At 43.6% G+C, this 23,335-nt stretch overlaps 1 non-coding gene across 1 annotated transcript; it reads right to left on the bottom strand.

The window, feature by feature from the left end:
- Positions 1 to 2,394: 2,394 nt before the first annotated feature.
- On the bottom strand, positions 2,395 to 2,477 carry TRNAL-UAA (transfer RNA leucine (anticodon UAA)). The gene has a single exon. It is a non-coding gene; the product is annotated as a tRNA-Leu (tRNA).
- Between the last annotated feature and the right edge of the window lie 20,858 nt (positions 2,478 to 23,335).

Here is a 23,335-nt window from a genome sequence, read left to right as displayed (position 1 = left end):
CTAATTCGGAGACTGGCTCAGGCTGAGCCACAAAATGGGTTTATCTCGATTTTAAACGTGCACAATGCAAACACATGGGCAACATGGGCCTCATTGCAGAATTAACGTTTCTTTCATGGAAGACTTGGTAACTGACATCCCAATGTGGGACGCAAATGCAGAGGCATGATTATTGCAGGTCATAGAGGGAAAATGCAAGGGAGACATGTACATACACTAAACGTTAGGGTACATACAGGGGACACATTGGCCATGTAAAATTTCATTTTCCTCAGTCCTGTATATCTGTTGGGTCGCCCACCTCTACATTGCACCCTCTAAGGTCAGCCCTCTGGGAGGGGGGTCGTGTGGGCTCACCAGACATTCCCCTGCAGGCGGGTGCAGTGACCTTGTATGGGGAGCTGTAACCCCTTTTAAAGTGCAGGCGGGTTCCTTGCGAAATGACCAGCAGCTTTGAAGCAGCCGCTATGTATCACACTGAATGAACGCAGCGGCCGTGAGGGCAGCGCATTCATCATAACAGGGTGCAGTGTCCATGCTTACACTCGGCGCATCTGCTTAAAGGCGTGGCGTGGCGCAAAGGACAGAGCGCCCTATGAGTAATACAGGCCATGCGTCCTCTTTCATACAATGGTATACGTCTCTGTACCCCCTCATTTCACTGGGACTAGACAGATCCCCAAACCACTCATGCTCGATGCGGGGGGATACAGCAGACTTGATGCGACAGAGCGAAGCTTACAAAGTGACAACTGATCTTGGCATCACCGTTTTGACTTCTCCCAAACCTAAATCTATACCCTTACAATGCAGACATTTAGCTAGTAAAATCCTACTTCGCTGAGGCGCAGTTTAAGGGGTGTGATGATTACCACTCAGTTACGCGTTTTATATGAAAAACTGGTTGGTTTATGTGCTTACCTCGCTAATATCCTCATGTTTCAGTAAATATTGGACATTTTACCCCCCAATAAATATAAACTAATCTCTTATTTACGATATGTGCAGTGATAGCAATTAACACACATATTGTAATTAACTGGGCTGCTGGTAATAAGGGTCCACACTTTAATTGGCAAAGGGTTTAATGACGATTTACACATATTAAATAATGTGAGCACAGAGTGGCCTCTATTCTTATGCTTCCAAAGTACATTTCCGCAAGAACCAGGCTCCACCCCGCTCAGAGCTCTTTGTTTCACTTGAAAAAAACAGTGAGGTTAAGCAATTCCTTTCGAGATTGTTGAACACCAAAAAATTCTTCATAAAGAAACGGGTGTGAGGAGAGGAGAGGTACATGTCCTCTCAGGAGGTGTCATTCAATACATTGTAACAATGTTTGAAAGCCGCGCCAGTAGTGTAGTGGTATCATGCAAGATTCCCATTCTGCCGACCCGGCGTTTCCCGGCTGGCGCATGTATTTTTTTTCTTTAATTTTAACTTGTGCCTCAAAACCAACTTTTTGTTCTTGTTTGATTGTGCTTTGAATTATTTGTAAAGAAGAATCAGAGGACGGGGGTTGACATCTAACTCTGACACTTTATTTTGGGATGTTTTACGCTCCGGTGCTCGCACTGACAACAAATATAGGCATGAACTGCTCTGAAGCTGATGCTCATCGAGTTTAGGGAATGTTTATGGTTTAAAATACTTTAATAAAAGTGCTCTAAATAGATGTGGATACTGTTACGGACGTGCACAATTAGAATATTTAGTGAGGACTTTGCTCTTACGGTTCTTGTGCTTTTAAAGTTCTTTCCCCGTTCGTGTGATTTCAAACTCTTTAATCTGTGAGCTAATGTTTTTTTTTACTCATGATTGTTTTTCATGGAATGTTTGATAGCGTGACATTTTGATTTAGAGCGGTGTTTCCAATGTGTAACCACGTTTAGAGCCCACACTACAACATGTTACCATTTGATTTTTTAACCGCCACATAGTGATCGTTTGCATGAAGCCGGGCTCTGACTGACAAAGTGAACGCCCTGTTGAGAAAAGGAGAAATGTCAGAAAACATGACGCAATCTCTGGGGTCAGGCTTGTCACACCCCCATGAAAGCTTCCGGTGTGCCCCATGCTCTGCGCACTTTACCTCACGAGCTGGAACCGGAAGCAGAGGGCAGCGGCTCTTTTCAGCGTCACCAATATATATATTTATATATATATAACTTGTTTTAAGATCGAGAAAAGAAACCTGATCTTAAAGGCGTTCGTCGCCCACAGACACCAGAGGGCGCTGCGCTTTGATTCCGCACTAACAAAAAAACACAAATAACCAAAAAGTGATAATTTCAGAGGAAATAATTGAACCATGTTTGGTTTCGCGCGTCCAGCGGTCAAAGAGTACGAACGAGGCAATTAAGTAACATTTATACTTGGAAAAGATAAAAACTCTACCAGAAGTGGGGTTCGAACCCACGCGGACACATGTCCATTGGATCTTAAGTCCAACGCCTTAACCACTCGGCCATCCTGGTACATGTATAGTGGGGCTGTCAGTTTGTTGAACAACTTTCATACTTCTCAGTGAATATATTGTGAGTGAAATGCACAGAAAAAGCATTTCACTCATATGGTAAATTTTGCATGGTTAGAAATATCATAGCACCAGTCTATGTATGAACAACAAACACTTATAGACATTAAAAAAAAAAACCCGTAGGCGATGTGAATCAAAAAATACTCATGACCGAATACATTTGAATTTAAATATGAACTTATCAAGATAAGTTCCTGTGAACTTGATTGGATGGATGTATCTTTTGTACTTCTGAGGTTTTTCCTGTAAAATAACCCCAAAGTAGGGGAGCACTGTGTGTCTCGATCCCCCCTTGATGTGTGCATCTCTGGTGACAGGGTGAAGGGCAGCCTTTGGACACTGCTTTAACCTTTTCCGTGCTGATGACGGAAGCGCTCCGTCATCAGCCGCGGTGGCACTGTGCTGATGCCGGAGCAGGTCCGTCATGGCCCACCCGGCGCGCCTGCGCGGCGCTGATTTCGCGCCTGCGTGGCACGTTCTATTGAGCGGGCAGGCCATGACGGAAACGCTCCGTCAAGAGCACAGCTCAACCGAGGCTGGTGACGGAGCGGTTCCGTCACCAGCATGGGTGCGCCGGGTGACCCCCCCCCGCCCCCTTAGCGCTGCGGCGGAATAGCCGCCGCAGCGAAGGAGTTAATTATACTTTTAATTAGACCACGGAGATTAATTTTTTTTTTTTTATTTAGTTCATTTTTGTAAAGCGCTGACATTACCCGAAGGTGTCAGAGCGCTGTACAATAGAGCCAGTTACGTTACAACAGAACAGTGGAACACAATAAAACATTACAAAGAAAAACAGAAGACTAAAAATGAAGGTTACATAGACACAAAATCCAACAATGCACGCAGGAGTGAGGAATGTACAGAAAAAAAAATACAAATTTACAATGAGGATTGAACTTCCAAGAGGGGCCTGAGCATGGAAAGTATTAGTTCTGAAAGTGTCTTTGAAAGAGGAGAGATTTGATGAAACCTCTTTGTAAGTAGAGTTCCTATTTTTAGGTGTATACAGGAATGACTTCTGTCAGTACTATATTCTTTTTCCTGAGATTCATAATAATTCAGTAACAAAATGTTTACAATCGCGACAAAATAATGACCATTTGTTCCTGTTATCGACAAAAATAGTTTGGCTCCTGGAGATGCAGAAGCGTAGCCATCGACACTGAATCTAAGAAGCGTAAGTCCCCAAAATTCAAATGAAAGCGTAAACCCCTTTGCAAATAAATTCACTTTGAAAGGAAAGAGATGAATAGAAGTCAACAATGAGTGGGGAACCCTAAGACTGTAGAACTCTAAAGGGTAGGGTGACCAGGAGTCCCCGTTTTGCCAGGACGGTCCCAGTTTTTAACCAATTGTCCCAGCAAATTTCAAGAAATGTAGCTCATGTCCCTGTTTTTAAAGAGGGTCGACTGAAAACGGTGGGAGGTGTTTTTTTATGTTTTACAAAGCAGGGATAGTTAGCAGTTGTTTCAAGAAAGCAATTTAATTAACAGGCAAGCTACTGGGTTTAAAAATTGCATTGTATGTATGTTCTTACTGCCTGTTCTGTAATTCTCTGCTGAGGAGCGCTCTCATCGCTTGAAGTAAAATTGTAGTCCTTCTTCTATTTTTTTTAAATGTCCCGGTTTTTGGCTTTAAAATTCTGGTCACCCTACTAGGGGGTCCCCCTACCAGATGGGGAGCATCAACCCAGTCTGTGCTTAGATCCATCTTGTCAGCTTCGATATTTAGGCCCCCACCGATGGTTGGAGCTTTACATGGTGCCACCCGGATTAACACAACCCACAGTGACGCCCGTGAGAGGAAGCAGTCGCTTCAGGGCAGAAACGTGTTTTCGGACTGGGAGTGTCCTGTCAATAAGATGTTTACTTATGGATTGAGTTTCTTTTTTTTTTATTTCAATTTTTTAATTAAAATTAAGATATACATATCAGAAGATACAAACAGTACAGAGTATGCAGGGGGCGGGGGTACGTTCGGGATTGGGCATAGTCTTGCCACCAGGTTGTGCACTGTGCATGTTGAGATATCTTCTCGGCTTGACATTCCGTGTGCAGCAGTGCCCCCCCTCGGGAAGAGAAAGAGGAAGACAGAGGTGGGGGGGGGCGTTCTCAGGCTTGTTCCAAATGTGTGTCAAGGGCCTCCCACATGTCAGTTTTGGCGTTGAGCTCCTTCGAGAAATTGCCCATGATGTTGTCTGCGCCTCTGAGGAAGGTGACCCAGTTTATCCAATTTTTGAAGGTGGCTTTGGCAGTGTTTTTCCAGTTTGTTAATATGATTTTAATTGCCGCTGTCAGTAGAATGTCCACTAGGTCCCTTTCCTCTTTGTTTCCTAGGCTGTGTGTCATGAACCCTGTGGCTAGATCTACGAAAGTAATTGGTATGTCCTTGCCTGTCACGTCGTTGATAAAGTTGTTTACTTTCTTCCAGAAGTTTCTGACTTTTTGGCATTCGAAAATGAGGTGTTCCAGGCTTCCATTCTCTCTTTCACAGTTCCAGCATGTTCCAGTGTCTCTTATGCCTGTTTTGTGGAGCCTTGAGTTTCTGTCCTGAGAAGAGGTCCCTTTGAGATCTTACATTGAAGCAAGATAGCTGATTGGGCAATTACATAGCTCAAAAAATTCTCTTGACCGCTTGAATTTGCAAGTCAGATTAATTCAGGATGAGCTATTTTCAGGTCCTACTCACCCTTTCTGGGGAGTAGGACGACAAACTGACACTTGACCTCTGCCTCTGAATGCAGAGGAAATGTGACCACATAGCAATATTTAAAGGCATCTTTATTGCTCCCAAAGTAAATGAGCACTAAAAATACTTTTAAATCTTGTTAACTTGTCACATTTGCTCAGCTTTTAGAGTCAGAGGGCAAGTGCATTTTAGTTAGGTCGAGGAGATTTTGTAGGTTACTAGACCTGCAGGTCCAGTGCATTTTGTATGATTTTTCGAGCCCTGAATTAGCATAATCAGGATTAAATCACTTTGGGTCCAAGTGCCCTGAATCTGTCATGTATCAGTCAGTGACCCGACTTGAGGTTAGGGTCATTTCAGTCGTCACTTGGGCTACTGCAGAAACAGCCAAGAGAAAAGAGGGATATTTGTCAACTGGGGAACGTCGGTGACATAAATACAATACAATACAATAGATGTTATAGAGCGCACAGCTACCTAACAAGCTTTTGCAATGCAATAGGTCTCAAATTTGCAAGAGTTTTAGCTATTGGCATCGTAAATGATAATGCCTTTTATTTATGTGTTTACAAAATCTGAAGATCACCCTGATCTTTACAGCTCTCGCTCAACACACTGAGCTGTGACCTCTTCCACGTAAATCTCCTTATCTTAACCCTGAAGGTAATACAACCACAGGGAGTGGGACAGCACGAGAAGAGCAGTCAAAAGGGAGGGTTTTGAGTGAATAGGAAGTAGTGGCGCTCAGCTATATTTGCGTATGTGTTAAGGAAAAGCTCAAGTGAATACTGTGCTAACCAGGTTGGGGAGACCCCTATAACTCCTATATGCGTGTAGGAGAACTCCTACAACCAAGTAGTACAGCCAACTCCTGGGCACACTTACATTAGTGTATACATATAAGGCAGAGGTCTTCAAACTTTTTTAGGTTGAGCCCCCCAGCTGAATTTTTTTAGATGTTGGGCCCCCCCACCACCTGACAGACATTTCTGGAATCTGGTACACTACATGATCGACTGCCACGCGATATTACGGGCCATATCCGGCAAATAATGTTCAGCACAATAAGAGTGTTTAGTAAACTTTAGGTTTGTGAGTGGGTGTGGTGAAATGACAGAGGCATATTACACAGCCCAAAACATAATTTTCCAAGATAAAATGTGTGCAAATTCTTTTTACTAGGCTGCTTTGTTTTACACAGGACATAGATTAATAATAACACCACCAACATGAATGTGATGGGTGTGCCGGTGTTTAGCCACATTTAGACTATCAATCTGTGGGTGGATTTTTACTTCTGCCATCCTCAGGTTGTGTTCCACATCCAGTCTTGAACATTACTTAGTCTTTAATACCGCAAGTGCTGAGAAACCAATCTCACGAACTCCTTAATAAATAAAAAATAAATTGTAAGATGTAAAGCACCATGCATTAGTGAACTAAAGGGAGGATTGCTGTGATGAACCCACTATAGGGAACACATTATGAGTGTTTCATTAAGTGGAACTTAAAATATGGAACCTGACTTTGCTTATGGGGGCTTTGCATTCAAGTAGCAGTTGGATGTCACACAAAATGTCATTTGCATGATGTCTAGATCCCACACATGAGCACACATAGAATACAGAATAGTAACATATAGGCAATGGAGTAGCCAGACAATTTAAATACCTCCCACTCTGAACGACAGCTCTTATGTCACCAAGAAAGAAAAGTAAGTCATCACAACCCTCCCCATTTATCATGTACATTTTGTCATCTATTAATTCTTTTACCATTCATTCTGTCCTTCCATCTGTGTCCCATCCATATCCAAACCTTTTCAAACATTTGCAAACCTATCCATCATCTATCCTCCCATCCATCATTTCACTCATCCATCTCTCCATCCACCCTTTCACTCATCCATCCATCATCCATCCATCCTTTCACCCAAGCTATCCTTTCACTCATCCATCCACTCTTTCTACTAGACCATTATCCTGTGGTCTGAAAAGAGCCACTCTCTCATGTTTGATTGACATTCTTTTCAAGTACTCCTCCATTTCTTTGGAGACAAATTGTACTCCATTATCAGACACCAAGGACGCAGGTATTCCTTCCTCCTGAAAAATCTTCTCCAAGAATTTCACCACACTTCCGGTATCAACTTCAATCATAGGGCCCGATTCACAGAACTAACTTAAGGCAAAATACTAAACTTACTACTTTTGGTATTCACAGAAGTTAGGATTTTGACTTAAGTTTGTCTTAAAACAGACTTAAGACAGACTTAAGACAAAATGCTAACTTAAGTCTGTCTTAAGTCTGTCTTAAGTCTGTCTTAAGACAAACTTAAGACAAAATGCTAACTTCTGTGAATACCAAAAGTAGTAAGTTTAGGATTTAGTCTTAAGTTAGTTCTGTGAATCAAGCCCATTGTCTTCACCACAAACCACTTAGAATGGTAATTTACCAACATAAGAATACATCTATTCCTGTATCTAAATTTGCCTACAGGCCCGATAAAATCTATGGCCAATCTTTCCCAAGGTCTAGCCAAAACTCAGTACATGCTGGAGGAGGCTGTCTCACAATTTTAGATTTGTCACTTTTACCACATATATGACAATCCTTTACTACAACTTCCACATCACCATCCATTCCAGGCCACCAGAGTGATTCTCTGACCCTGGGTTTGGACATATTTCTTCCAGGATGCCCCTCATGGGCAATATCCAGAAAACGCCTTCACATATTCTTAGGAGGTACTAGCTGGTGCCTCCTCCTAACTTTTCTATCACATATGCTCAACTCATCTCTCACTTTAAAGAACTCACTTAGTTCATCATCCCTGCCATCTTCGATATTCCAACCTTGAACAAGTTTCGTCTCCACTTTCAGTAACACAGAATCACATTCTCTAGCTCTCTCCCACTCCTCAGAACACAAAGCCATTTCACCACTGTTAATCACATCCACAGAGTCGCTGTAAATTTCATGACAAAATCCTCTTCAAATGGCATTCTCGATAAATAATCTGTATTTACATTTATTTGGACCGTGTACGTACTCAACTTCAAAATTAAATTCCATAATAGATAACAACTACCTTGAAATGTGGGATGTCGCACTACCTTCCAACCCTCTTCCTCCCTTGAAAATATAGGTCAAAGGCATATGGTCGGTCTGTATCTTAAATGGCAAACCCCAGACATAAAATTTAAAATCATTAATGCCCCAGCAACAAGCTAAGGCTTCCCTCTCGTTGACATTCAGCACCTTGCAATCTTCCGGATTCAAACCCAATGAAACGTTCTTCACCATTCACTACTTGTGACAATACTGCTCAAATTCCTACTCCACATCCATCTGTGGTCAAATATGTTTTCCCTGTAATATCAAACAGCCCCAAAGTGGGTGCATTAGATATGGCTCAAACACTCTTTTGCGATTATCATCCCACACAAATGCCACATTGTTTTTCATTATCACTCTCAAAGGTTCCACAATTTCAGTAACATTTTCAATGTATTTAGCACAATATTCTGCTAATCCTAGAAACAACCTCAGGTTTATCTTTGGTATTTCTCCTTCTTTATCGTCAACCCATGCTTTTCCAACCTTTTCATCACTTCCTCAAACATCCTATCATGGTCACATATATTATTTTCCACAATCAAAATGCTGTCTTGAAAACATTTTGCTTGTTTCAAATCCACACAAAAATTTCCATCACTTTTTGAAAAACAGCAGAAGCCGATGCTAAACCGAAAGGCATCCTCTTATATTTAAACGCACCTAGGGGAGTTGCAAATGAAATCAAATGTCTAGATTCTTTGTGCAAATTGATTTGATGATATGCATCTGACCTATCATCAAATGTCTAGATTCTTCGTGCAAATTGATTTGATGATATGCAGCTGACATATCAAGGACACTAAATACACTTCCTGCTCCCATAGTGGATAGTATCTCCGAAATATTGGGGAGAGGTTGTCTATCTACCCAATATGTTCCTATTTAATTCACGCAAATCAATGCAAAGGTGAATTTTCCAACCATCCTGTGGAGCAATCACAATATGAGCCAACCACTCTGATGCACGAATAGGCTTTATAATATCTTGTTTCAACAGGTTCTCAATTTCTTGATGCAATGGTTCTAGCATCACATTTGGAACATTCCTTGTCTTGTGTACCACAGCCATCACATTTTCTTTTTAAATTATTTTGTGTGAGTACCCATTTAATAAACCCAAATTGGAGTTAAAAACTTTAGGATATTTACTCACTAACTCAACACAATTGTTCACTTCTCTCACATTCACCTTCTCCATAACCATTACAGGTTCTTTGGCATTAGGAACTATTATAATATTCAGATCTTGTTGATGTTGCCACCCTAAAGATCAGAACCAAAATCATTAATATAAACTCTTCCCTTGATAGCTTCTCATTTGAACCTTATAATCATCCAACATGTCCCTCTGTGTTCAAGCCTTTTTCCTGCATATCCTACAGATCGAAAGTCTGAAGTACACAAAGATGGAGCATCTCCCTTCGGCCAAACTCGAACATAAGATATATTCGAATTGAGTGTGTACAGACATCCAGAATCTGCCAATACTTTTATCACCTTCCCTTCAAAGGAAACATTGCAATGAGGTTTCTCTAATTTATCTTGACTCTCCATTTTCACATTAGAATCTAACTTGGTCAATTCTACAGCATTAATTTCAGAACACTCTGTAAGATCATTAATTGTTGAAACAATTTCATCTACATTTTCACAAGTATCATCAACTTCTTCTACCCTATTTTGTTTTCTGGCATTTTAGTACGACATAGTTTTGCAAAATTTCCACAATTTCGCACAATGCACTTCTCGCCATGCATCTTAAGCTTGATGCAATGTGTCCCGGGGACCCACAGCGGAAACACTTAATATCTCTAACCAAAAGATTATTTTTTTCAACTTGTGACCCTTTTGAATCATTACATGTTTTGACATCTATTTTTTTATTCTCAAGTTTTCTACCATCAACTTCTACGTACTCAATTTTAATAACAGTGGAACTTTCCATTTCTTTAATCCATAACACAGTGTGCTCCATCCCTCCAGCTATACGAACAGCCTCATCTAAAGTATATTCCTTCATCATCTTTTATCTTTTTATTGCTAGTAGATCTAACTGTCTGGTCTCTAATTAAAGAATCATTCAATTGTTCAAACTTGCACATTAATGCTAAACCTCGTAAAGAAGATACATATGAAGAAATGTCTTCATCTACTGTTTGGCTCCTACGAAAAGACTTATGGCGTTCTAACACAACATTAGTTTTTGGGGTAAAATTTGATTCTAGCATTTGGATGGACATATCATATATATTAGTAGGCTCTCCATCAAACATTCCTAAAGAAATTTCTGTTAATTCTTCATACACCCTTCTTCCTTCAACTCCAGGGCGATGAAGAAGTATTGCTTGTCGTCTTAAGGTACCATACTTGTCTCCACCTGTTACTAATAATTACGTTAAAAGTATCTTTTTTTCCACTGTTTCCATAGTATAGTCGGATCACCTGGTGTTGCTAGGAAGGGAGGAGGAGAGGACATGCTTTGATCAGACATAATACCTGCGAAAGAATACACAAAATAACAATTTAAAATACACATTTTAAATAACAATTTAAAATAAAAGATTAAAATAAAAGCAATCTTCTTGTGTAATTCTTTCCTTGTCCAATTAGCACAGAACAGTATTTTACTCCTTAGTGTAGTTTTAATATTCTTTGATGAACTTTAATTTGAGGCTAAGATCTTTGGTTAAAGTTTTAATGTTCTTTATCACTTGACTTGAAAACGACGTGCAGTCTTTCACTCGCAGCAATTCACTTGTAGACCATTAGGAAGGAAATGTGCTCGATCACATCAGACTTCAGTTCTTGAGAAGAAAAGGACAAATTCCCTTGACGGAGTGAAAGAAAACAGAGGCTTGATGAATTCAGCTGCTGGGCAACACAGCGGAGTCAGGAAACTGTCACCACAGGTGCTACTGCAGAATGTGTAAGGTGGTGCATGCACCCCTTACTTAGATATGGGTTCACTATATCTATCCTAATCACTGCACATATAAACCTATCTGTCACCCCTATGGCAGGCCTTATCAATCCTGAAGGCAGGGTGCTGGGTTTTATTTGAGAAGGTGCACCTGCATAGCAGAGCCCCTCTGCAGCCTTCGGAACCTATTTTCCGGGGTTGTTTGTAATGCAGCCAACCATATATATTTAAGTGCATTATAACCTCGTGGTAAATGCTAACTTTAAAACGGCTGTTTGGAAATATGTTGTGTTGGAATTGGAATCATACCTCCCCGCCAGTAACTGGGGGGGAGGTATGATTCCACCCTCCTAAAGGGACATATGCGACAAACCGGTACACCCGGAACAAGCTTTCTGGAACTGGGCATCAGAAAATGGGTGCTGCCAGCCATAGACACGAGTCTGCCCTCCTGCTGCTGAGCCAAGTCCGAGCAGGGGAAGGCTTAACAATAGGTTTCCTGTCACAGAGAGGTGTGACCACCTCCCAGACAGGATTTAGTGTATTGGGGCTGGGTGGGTGCACTCTGAGAGTGCCTGACAGTCTGCACTGGGGGAACATTTGGTGTCCCTGTGCATAGTGCAGTTCAAACCAGTTACAGGAGCCATTTGCTCCTGCTCTGGTGCCAAACTGGACAAAGGACATGGGTGTAACCACCCCTCTGTCCTGACCCTCCCATAGGTGGGTCCCCAGAGTTTGTCCCACCCCTTCCTTGTGTATAAAGTAGGAACCCTGACTACATGACTTTAGATTGTACCTGGATTAAACTCTGCGAGGAGAAACCAAGTACTTTGATGATATACACTATGCTGGATGACTGAAGAATCTCCTTTGGAGTAAATGCGTTACTTCCCTGCATTGCAGGAACCTTTAACTCATCTGGCAGTTTACATTTCCCAAGCTCCATAGGACACCAAAGATATTTGCAACACAGGACATGGGTTCCTGAGTGTCCCTGAGGTCTATCTGCCCTCTCAGGAATTTTGAGACCAGCAACCCTCATGGGGACCGTGCAACCCAAACCCCTGTGCACAGTGTACTTTTGCAGCAGCATATGCTTTTTGGCAATCTCTGAGGCTGTGCTTTGGTCTACATGTAGTCCTGACCCAGAGCACTAATTGCACCAAAGATTTCAGGCCTACACTCCACGAATCTACCGTAGCCTGGTATTTGGTGATTGAATTGAGGGCCCTCTGCGATCTCTGGTCCGTTGTCCTGTGGGTTCCTGTGAAGGTAACTTTAACTTCTCTTGGGCTTTACTGGTTGCTCCAGACATGCCCTGACTCCCCATAGCTTGGTGAGTCCCCTAAACCTTGCTGATCTACCCCAGGCCTGCTTTCCTCTTCCTGTGTGGTTTGCATTTGCCAAGGCTTGTTGGTGTTCAATCCGGACACTGACCCCACATCCCTCTACATCCTTTGTGGGACAGCTCACTTCCAGACTTTGGTTGTTGTCGATATCTCCTGGTCCCCATGGCTGCAGAGTCAAACTCCCCGTCATCTCATCTGAAGCACCCAACATCGATGGGCATTCGTCTACCGAGCCCCTATTCACCCTGAAGTGACTCAGATTCTGTCCCATCTGCATTCAGGTTCTTATAACCTCAGATCAAGGCTTAGATTCCACCAGACACTTTTCATCTTCCCGGCAGCAGCACTTCTAGGAGTCACGCCATTGACAACAGCGAAAATTTCCGACATCATTTGACACCTATGCACCCGGCTCCCCTGGGATAGGAAACACGGGTTCTCCAGTGCTCACAAGAGTGCTGGCTTTAGAACCTTCTATACTCCAAAGGGTTTGCTTGAAGTCCTCTCTGAAGTGTCCTTAATCTTTAATTTTCCAACCACGACTTTCCCATAAAGTTGTACGGAGCTCGCGTCTGTGTTCTCACACTGCACCCGTCCTCCGTGGGTCCCCTGTATCACTAATTTGGGTGGTTCTGTGGTGTCCTAGCGATTCTATGAGCTCTAGGCACTGTGTCTAGTTAGGTCGTGGTTGTTATACCACTTTCTTAGTATAAGGTTTGGTTTCCCCCTGGAGCCCACTGTGTATTGTGCTATTTACTGTCGTACTAGTGATTTAATATTGTGTTTGTTTTGCTCTAATCTCATTAAGAGGTTAGTAGAGAGTGTTTAGTAATAAATACATATATTTTATTTTATTTATTTATTTTATTTTCAAAGTTTTATATAGCGCGAACAAGATCTTTGCAGATATCAGAGCGCTTTACAGAAACAAGGGGTAAGGGAAACAAGAGGGAGAATATACAAACTTCTTGGTAACAATAGTAGTAGGTAGTAAGTGAGTAGCAAAATAAGATCGTAATCAGATAAAGCCATAATACAAATAGACAGTTAGAGAAACAAATACTGCAAAATCGGTGCAAAGTCTTTGATCCATCCAAGATAGAGTTTAAGTGAATTTAGCCACAAGGATGGCTTTTACTTCTTTCTTAAAAAAAGCAGTGGAGGAGATAAGCCTGGTTTCGGGAGGGAGTGCATTCCAGAAGATGGGTGCCATTCCTGAGAAGGAGCGTTTGTATGTTTTTTCCTTCCGGAATCTTCGAGGTTTCAAGAGGAGATTTTTTGTGCTTCGATTGGATCTCGAGCCTCCTGATATAGTCAACTTTTGAGTGAGGTAGTTGGGTGACTTGTGGTGTACAGCCATGTGTGTCATACAGGCAATTTTCAGCTGTATTCTGGCTTCAAAAGGCAGCCAGTTCAGGGATTTTAAGACAGGGGAAATGTGCGAATGTTTTTTTGATCCAGTAAGCAGTCTCGCTGCAGCGTTCAAGGAGGCTCTTAGGGGTGCGGTTGTTGATAGGGAGAGTCTGCAGAGAGCCACAATTCCGTAGTCTATGCGTGGGATGACTAGGGCTTGTACTGCAGTTTGGAAGTCCTTAGCTGGGAAGAAGGGTTTAAGTTTCCTCAAAGTGTTTATTTGGAAGTTAGCTCCTTTAGTGGCTTTGCTAATATGCTGCTGCATGTTGAGATTGGCGTCAAGTGTGATGCCTAAGTTATATATCTCTTGTGTGATTCTCCTTTCATTTGGTTATTCAGGAGGTTCTAGTCTGGTAAAACAAGCTGCTACATTCCTTCGAGACTTAGCCTGAAGGCTTCTCGCCACAGGTACCACTAGGATAGCTTTCTTTAAAGGTTGTCTTTGACCTAATCATCAATAAGGTTCGTTTGGATTGGTGCAAGGTGCCCACTTTAATTAGTGGACAGCATATACCAGGCCAACTTCTCACAATGTTGCTTTCTATTCACAAGGAATGTGGTCTTTAGGTCTGCTTCATTCAGCTAGTGGCTTGTTTTGGTGAAGCCCGCAAGATGCTGCTCTTTTAATGTGTGTATATTTCAAGTTGGTCTGACCACAACAGTCCACGGATGTTTACTATTTGTGATTGACAAATAAAGGAATTGCTCTTCTACACATTGTAATAATGATAACTTATATTGTTTATAAGTTGATTTTTACCGCACCTGTGTGGGATTTTGAATGTATCTCCTCTGGGAGACTGTATATTCTCAGCAGCATGCATTCATCTGAATGAGCCACTGGGTTGGCTTATAATGGATGGGCAGTCAGAGGCCCTTCGATGCCCTACTATTTATTTGCCCCTTCCTCCTGTTGTCAGTGGCTGGCTTGCTCAAGGAGGTAGGAAGGAAGCCTTCGCCACATTGTATTGTATTGTATTGTAATTGCATTTGTATAGCGCTTACTACCCCTGACGGGGCATCAAAGCGCTTTTTTCGAAGGGTAGCATGCTACTCTGGGACCCATAGAGGATTAGTGTTGAATTAGTATAGTGAAACATGCAAGTACATTTTAAGTGGTGGATAGGTTAGTCAGTTATTTGGATTCGGAAGGATAGCAGAAGGACAGAAGAGAAAAAAGGTTTGTATTTATATAGCGCTTGTTACCCCTGATGTGTTTTAAAGCATTTTTATGGAGAGTAGCACGCTTCTCCGAAATCCATAAAGGATTAGTATTGAAAATTAGTATAATGAAATATGAAGTAATTTGAGTGGTGGATATATTCTTAAGTTATTAGGATAGTGAAGGGTAGGTGGCAGGATAAAAGAGAGAAAAAGGTTTGAAGCACTTTTATGGTGAGTAGCATGCTACTCTGGAACCCAATCAATCAATCAATCAATCACCCAATCAATCAGTCCATTTGTAAAGCGCACTACTTACCTGTGAGGGTCTCAAGGCGCTGGGGGGGGGGGAAATGCTGCTACTGCTCGAAAAGCCTAGGTCTTGAGGAGTCTGCTGAATGTCTGCAGGTCTTGGGTCTGCCGTACGGGGATGGGGAGGGTGTTCCAGGTCTTGGCGGCAAGGTGGGAGAACAATCTCCGGCTGGAGGTCGCTCTTCGGATGTGGGGGACTGTGGCGAGGGTGAGGTCGGTGGAGCAAAGCTGGCAGTTGGGGGTGTAGAAGCTGAGTCGACTGTTGAGGTATTCTGGTCCGGTGTGGTGGAGTGCCTTGTGTGCGTGGGTGAGGAGCTTGAAGGTGATCCTCTTGTTGACGGGAAGCCAGTGCAGGTCTCTCAGGTGGGGTGCGATATGGCTGCCGCAAGGGATGTTGAGGATCAGGCATGCAGAGGCGTTCTGAATGTGTTGAAGTTGTTTCAGGAGTTTGGCCGAGGCTCCTGCATAGAGGGCGTTTACGTAGTCCAACCTGCTGCTGACGAGGGCCTGGGTGACCGTTCTTCTCGTTTCGTTGTGGATCCACCTGTAGATCTTGCGGAGCATTCGTAGAGTGGTGAAGCAGGAGGAAGAGACGGCGTTGACCTGTTTTGTCACGGAGAGGGTAGAGTCGATGATGAACCCTAAGTTGCGTGCGTGGTCGGTGGGTGTTGGAGCTGTTCCAAATGCGGTCAGCCACCAGGAGTCATCCCAGGCTGAGGGGGTGGATCTGAGGATGAGGACTTCCGTCTTGTCCGAGTTTAGCTTCAGTCAGCTGTTCTTCATCCACTCGGCGACGGCTTTCATTCCTTCGTGGAGTTTGGATTTGGCGGTTGGGGGTCCTTGGTGAGGGAGAGGATCAGCTGGGTGTTGTCGGCGTAGGAGATGATGTTGAGGTCATGCAGTCGGGAGACGTGGGTGAGCAGTGCCATGTAAATATTAAACAGTTTTGAGCTGAGGGATGAGCCCTGGGGTACGCCACAGATGATCTCGGTGGCTTCGGATCGGGAAGGGGGGAAGCAGGCTCTGGAGCTCTAGCAGTCTCCCTCCGTCATCGAGGCTCGCTAGCCACACCCCCACCCTTTTCTTTACATGCTGCTCACCATATTCAGGTTATGAGTAAATAAGCACGGCTGCTAAAGTGAAAGTGCCCGTGCAGTAAATTAAATAAGCAAGGCTGCTATAGTTAAAGTGAATCATGCTATCATTTAAATACAAGTAATATAAAAGCAGGCAGCCTGCTGCAATGTCATTTGTGGACTAGGGGAAGATCAAAAAACAAAATAGTGCTCACCGACTTATTAAAAAGACCATGTAACAACACAAGTAAAAAGTCCATTCGTTATGAGAGGATACAAATGCAGACAAGGCGGTACCAAGGATGGACTACTAAGCCTATTCACAAATGAGAAGCAACGATTTTGCAAGGACAGTAACAGGAGCCAATTGAAAAGATTGAAGGGAAATGGGTAGGGCTTCTATGCCGTTCCTCAATACAGCATTCCTTGCAGAGCAGCACATGCACTACCCAGGCTCAACCTACAAACTGGGACAGAAAGACCAGAGAAATGGGAATAGAAAGAGGAGAGAAGCTGAGATTGCGATGCAGAAAAAGGAAACCTGAGGGGGCAAGAAAGAGTTGGTGAAAAGACACGGTCCGACAACGTGAGATACATGTCAACAGAGAACCAATCCAATTCTGGTGCGAGTCTTCAGGTTTTTAAAGACAAAAATAGTTTTATTTTAGCTGTCTTCCAACTAAATTTGCACGGGGAAATACATTCCCCCTGATTTTGTATTCAAAATCTCCCATTTTTCTGTGCTAAAATGTTGGCATGTATGGGAGTAGGATACACAGGGGAAAGTAGGAAATTATTAGGGGGGGGGCAAAGGGATTGTCCCAACCAGATATAGGGATATTGACAGACGCAGGAGGAGGATCAAATGTGCGAGCTTGAGGCAGAAGGAGAGTGAGAAAAGGACAGAGTAAACAGCTGATTTTTGTGCAAGAGTTTGTTGAGAGCAGGATGTGGCAGAGTCTCTACACCTATGCGTTTTATACTATAGCTTTACCTCTTTTATGCTGCCTGTTACCATAGCCAGGGCTGCTGGAATAATGAGATTCTGTGTCTGGGAATGTTTCTGCATGATTATGGATTTGCTGCATTTCTTACATAATCTTCAGCATAATTTGCAGTTTTAAACAAAAAAATTAAAGAGATGCTTCTGAGCAACAAGTGAAAGTATTACATGTAGGGAGTTAATTCCAATATAAAGGTGATAGAGCTTTATATCTCTGATTTCCAGATCTTGGTTTGTGTTTTCTACAAAACTTTTAATGAATGTATATATTCATATAGCAACCAGGATAACATAGGTCAGCAAACACGTGTTGCGCCCTTGGCCTGCAAGCGGGATTTTTTTCAAGGCGTTAGTTTAAAACAATGCTTAGAGCTTGTCTTTATTATAAAACCGTTGTCAGGACATGTTCATGGGGCCATACTGGCATAGAGTTCTTAATGTGCGTGCTAAATATTCATATTCTGCTCCGTCCACGTCAAATATGTAAAACACAACTTATCGATGTTTGTCGTCCATTAAATCAGTCGGCTTACCATGTGTAAAAATGACAAAATAGCGAATACAATTAAAAAAAGTGCTGTATTATGCTGCATAACTTGGCTTTTCTTGCCACATTATTGTATCAACCCTGCTTCATAATTTGGTGCCCTCCTGCCACATATTTCCAGTGGCCCTGCCTATGCCTTCCACTTGTTCTCGTTATGCCTTCTCAGGGCACCTAACAGACCAGGGGAGGGGTCACAACAGAGACAGTAATCAGCCGGGCACAGCAGTGGAAGGGACTGTTTAGTGTTTAACCGCTTCGCTGCTGATGACGAGCTCAGCTTGTCATCAGCACGGTAGTCGTGAGCGGATGACGAGCTGAGCTCATCACGTAACGCAGCTTTTCGTAAATTGCCGCACACAGCGGGAAAAGCTGCCGCAGTGATGTGGTTAAAGTGAGATGTCTCCCACTGCTACTACCTTTATCAAGGAGGCGTCACAGTGGCTGGACTGTTGACAGGGCAGCTTAGGGCCCTTTGGCTAGATAAGCCAGCGTGGTGCGAAGAATGCAAGGAGATGAAGGACTGACAAGGAAGCCTTGCAGCTCATCAGGGAGACAGGCAGAGTAGACGTCTTGGTTCCCGTTGCGTCGAATGAAAGGACTGCCAAAGGTAACAGGTTTGGCTTTAATGGGAAACACATGCAGAATTAGCACATTACAGTGAGTCACACAGTAGTGTGCCTGAAAAGCAGACGGATGGGGCTTTAGTTGCAGTTGAACAGAAGCACTTGACTGGGTTTGGAAGAATACAAGCAAATAGCCAACAGCATTCGGTGAGAGATGCAACTCAGCTGGGCTGAGCTAAGCCAGTGACAGAGTCTCAAGCCATAGGATGAAAAAGGAAAGACAATGGTTGAAAGGGGCAGACCTAAAACCCACTCTGTGTATAAAGGTAGCAATAGGTCTGTTCAACAGCTGTGCTGTCAAGAACCATACCAAAAAGGATACTACATTTAAGGACTAATGAGAGAAGTGAAGGATCGCTATGGTCCATTCAGTGCAACAACCAATGTTGGTTCAGATAAACATGTGAACTCTGCTGCCATGAGACAATCGTGACTCTGCACTTTGCTTCTGGTGCAAATCTGTGTAATTGGTCCACAACAGCTGCATGATGCTACTGGACAACAGACGGCAAGCAATAGGACCAGTATCTTCTCAGCCTCCCCCGACAATTCTCCAAGATGAATAAGCACCCCATTGAGGGGAAGAGATACCCACCCGCTTTCCGATCAGGAGCCAATCCCTCTTTCAAGGGACCCCTCACAATCCCTAGCGAAGCTGCAACTCAGGTAAGAAGCTTACCCCACCCTGGTGTTCAGAGTTCCTCGTAAAGACGTAGAGCTGGGCACAATCCCTTTAACCCACGAAAAGGTCAGCCATCCTAACAGCTTCCCAGTTTGGCCCAAGATTGCAGCCTGGGACATCTTCAAACTCCCACAGCAGGCAACCTCAAGTCTGAGACTAAGCTTCTTCCTGACTCACAGGGTTGGCTCCCACATGCTCCTGGTGTGGGAGCAAAAGAGAGAGACCTTGCATAAAATGGATGGATGCTACAAGGCCAAGCTTATTGCAAGCACCATACACAGACTACTAGTGGGCCTGCAGCAGGAGTTCTGCCACGCACACAAGTAGCCTTAAAGAGATAACTGAGGCCTGCCACTGCAGATGCCTGCACACAGTTTGTTAAACTGCCATATTGCCCTGACAAGTTCATACCCTTCCCTTTCTATGCACATTAGACACCCCTATGGTAGGTCCAAAGTACCCCCTGGGTAGGGCGCAGTGTATGTGAAAGGTAGGACATGTACTGAGTTATGTACCATGTCCTGAAAGTGAAACACTCTCCATTTCGTTTTTCACTGTTGAATGGCCATCTTGCCCATAGGACAGAATGGGGAGGCTGTGTAATATGTTTCCAGCCTATCTTTCCAAAGGCTTAAGATGGGGAGGTGAAGTTTAGTGTGCCTGAACTCACAATTTAATAACACATCTTTTTGTGAACGTGGTTTCTGCATTGTGTGTTTAGAAACCACTCTTTTAGAAGTGGATGGGTTTTTGTGCTCTAACATTTCTGTGTGTTTCTTCCTGGTTGTAGATAGACTGTCTGGATCTGAAAGTTATAGGATCTGGGGAATGCCTTGACCCAGGACAGGAGGTGAGACAGCCACAGGCTGACCTGTATCTGGAGTGTAGGAGGGAGGAGTAGCCCCTGGAGGTGAAGAGGCTTGGGTTGCTGCTCTAAAACAATGGCTCCATCTCCTGCTGAGTGATTAAGGATCCAACCCCCCACTATCAAAGGAAGAAGGTGTCACTGGAAGGGAAACACCTAGAACTGTTTTGGACAGGAGTCAGTGCCCCCCTGAACACAAAGGTTTCAAAGACATTGAGGGGTATAACTATGAGAGCTGAAACCCTTGAACGTTGGAATGGAAATTGGACTGATCAAGACTGTAATGGATTGAAACTACTTCGTGGTCAAGAAGAACCTCTGCCAAGGAAGAAACAGCTGAAGAGACTGAAGGAAAGAACTGACCCTTGCTGTGTGTTCTGGGGCTGGCCTGCAGTTTACTGATTTAACCAAGGAGAGGCTAAAGGGACTTTGCTGTGTGCTGTGTCCCCCTGCTTTAAAGGACTTTGCTGTGTGCTGTGTCCTCAAGTAACTTTTCCCTAAGGGACCGATGAGAGCTGGCTCCCTGTTGTGGAAACTCGGGAACACATAAGTTTCCAGGTGTGTCTCAGCGACGCTGTGTGTGTGTGTGTGATTTTTGCAGCCCGAGACCCTCGTAAGAATTGCCCTGTGATCGTGGGTACCCAGAATCCAAGTGAGTCTCAGCGACACTGTGTGCGTGTGCCTTGTGCAGCCTGAGCCCTTTGCGAGGATTGTCCTGGGATTGTGTACACCCTGAACTCAAGTGAGTCTCAGCAACTCTGTGTGCAGTGCTTTGTGCAGCCTGAGACCTTTGTGAGGATTGGCCTGTGACTGTGAACACCTGACGCTCAAGGGCGTCTCAGCGACGCTGTGTGCGTGCGCTTTTTGCAGCCTGAGTCCCTCGTAAGAATTGCCCTGTGATCATGGGTACCCAGAATCCAAGTGAGTCTCAGCGACACTGTGTGCGTGTGCTTAGTGCAGCCTGAGACCTCCGTGAGGATTGCCCTATGACCGTGCACACCTGAAGCTCAAATGAGTCTCAGCCACAATGTGTGCGCGTGCCCTGTTACAGCCTGAGATCTTCGTTATGGCCATCGGCCCGATACGGCATCCCCAGAGGAGCTGAGCCACCGGTCTGAGGCCACCGTTGCCATAGTAGGACCTTGAACCAACTCTGTCAGTGGAGGGCCGGAGTTCCACTGCCCAGAATCAACAAAGTTGTATCAGAGGCCCAAGTTGCGAGGGGGGGAGAGCGAGTTTGCGCACCTCCACCTCCCCCCAGGTAATGTGTGTCGCCGCCTGGGGCGGGGTGCGGGCTCAGAGAGAGATGCTCTCGGCCTTTCCCGTTCTTGCAGTGCAAGCCTCCGCTCAAGCTCATATCGTGGCCCATACTTGCAAGGAGTGACAGTACCAGGGACGTAGTGTGGAGCTACACTTTGGTTTACACCATACCCGTGTTGGGGGCAGATGTTGGCAGCAGCTTATCGCGAGTTAGCCCGAGTGGCATAGAGACTGTCTAAAGCACTGTGATCGGTGCTGGAGTGCATTATGCATTGCATTATTTTTGCATAACAAACTGCCTGATTGTTGCATTACGAACTGCCTGATTGTTGCATTACAAACTGCCTGATTGTTGCATTACGCATTGCATTATTTTTGCATAGTGAACTGCCTGATTGTTGCATTACGCATTGCATTATTTTGGCATTACGAATTGCCTGATTGTTGCATAACAAACTGCAATATTTCTATATTACAAAGTGCCTGATTCTTGCATTACAAACTGCATAGCATTGCATTAGGATTGCAGGGGATCATAGAGAAGTGCTCATTAATACTGCAAGAATCTACAAGGGCTTGCTGGCCTAATAACCAGCAAGGTAAAACATTACAAATACGCATATGTTGGATTTTTATCGTGTGGTCTCATCGTATATCTTTTAATAAAACGTTTAATCGTTTTTATGAAACTCATGCGGAGTCAATTTGTGGTGTCATCATTGGGTTACAGAGAGCAGGGTTGCAAATACTTTACACATTTGCCTTGAAGATAAGCCTGGCTGCTCGTGCCAAGCTACTGAGGGGCTGAGCAGGGGCTATCTGAAAAGGTGTCCTTCCTTTTCCTGACTTGGAAGCAGCGGCCTCTATTTGGACTAAGGTGCCTACTTCAGCCAACTAGAGAACCCTGGTTCTAACACCCGCAATTAACCGTGATTACTCATTGGCATTCTACTATTTTTTGGTGTTTTTTTCAGAAATCTTTTTTAAAACAATATCCCTGTTTCCTAATTACTGCATGGTAGTCATTTTCATGTCATTTTATTCATTACATTATCCTCAATTTTTATAAATTGGAGTAGAATTTGAGTGCTGCGTCTTTGACGTTTTAACTGTTTTGGTATTTTGTAAATGATGTGCGCATTTTATGTAAGCTAAGCCTGTCTACTCTGTGCCACGGGTAGAAAGAGTAGAGGTCAGTTATGAATTATTGAAACCTTTGCCGGGACCTAATGGGTCAGAGACATTATTGCTTGTGGGGGACTACCAACGACCCCTACCATTAATCACTTTCATACTCAATCCATAAGGTATATAGTTCTGAGGAGAAGGAACCGCTAGAAGGGACTATAAAGCTATGTGCTTTAGCTTGAAAGCCATCTTGACAAGAAGGCTTCCCCACTTAAAACTTCACATTCCATGTGATACTGAATTCATGTGATAATGAGATGAATGATCTAAATAAGTGTGCTAAAGAACTCTATTATTTTTCAGGTGCTATTTTACGAGAAAATATTTGTTGAGGAAGATACTAGGTATGGACGAATTGGAGAAATTTGACAACTCAAGGTTACTCTTTTAACATGGAGTTCTGGCCAAATGCCACCAATCGCTGATAATTTTTCCCATTTAAGCAATGTAATGACAACACAAACAGCATGAGGCTCCAGTAAGCGTGCTGGCGAGTGAGTGTTGGCACCCCTTAGTGCAATTTCTGGTCAGTAGGAAGCTTTCATGCGCGATTTTTTTCTAATGGAGGAACTGGAGGGCTCGCAGT

This window comes from Lissotriton vulgaris, chromosome 1_1 (genome assembly GCF_964263255.1).
Source record: "Lissotriton vulgaris chromosome 1_1, aLisVul1.2, whole genome shotgun sequence".
Classification (NCBI taxonomy): Eukaryota; Metazoa; Chordata; class Amphibia; order Caudata; family Salamandridae; genus Lissotriton; species Lissotriton vulgaris.
Note: the sequence above shows the minus strand (reverse complement) of the source record. Positions and strands in the feature narration are given on the sequence as shown.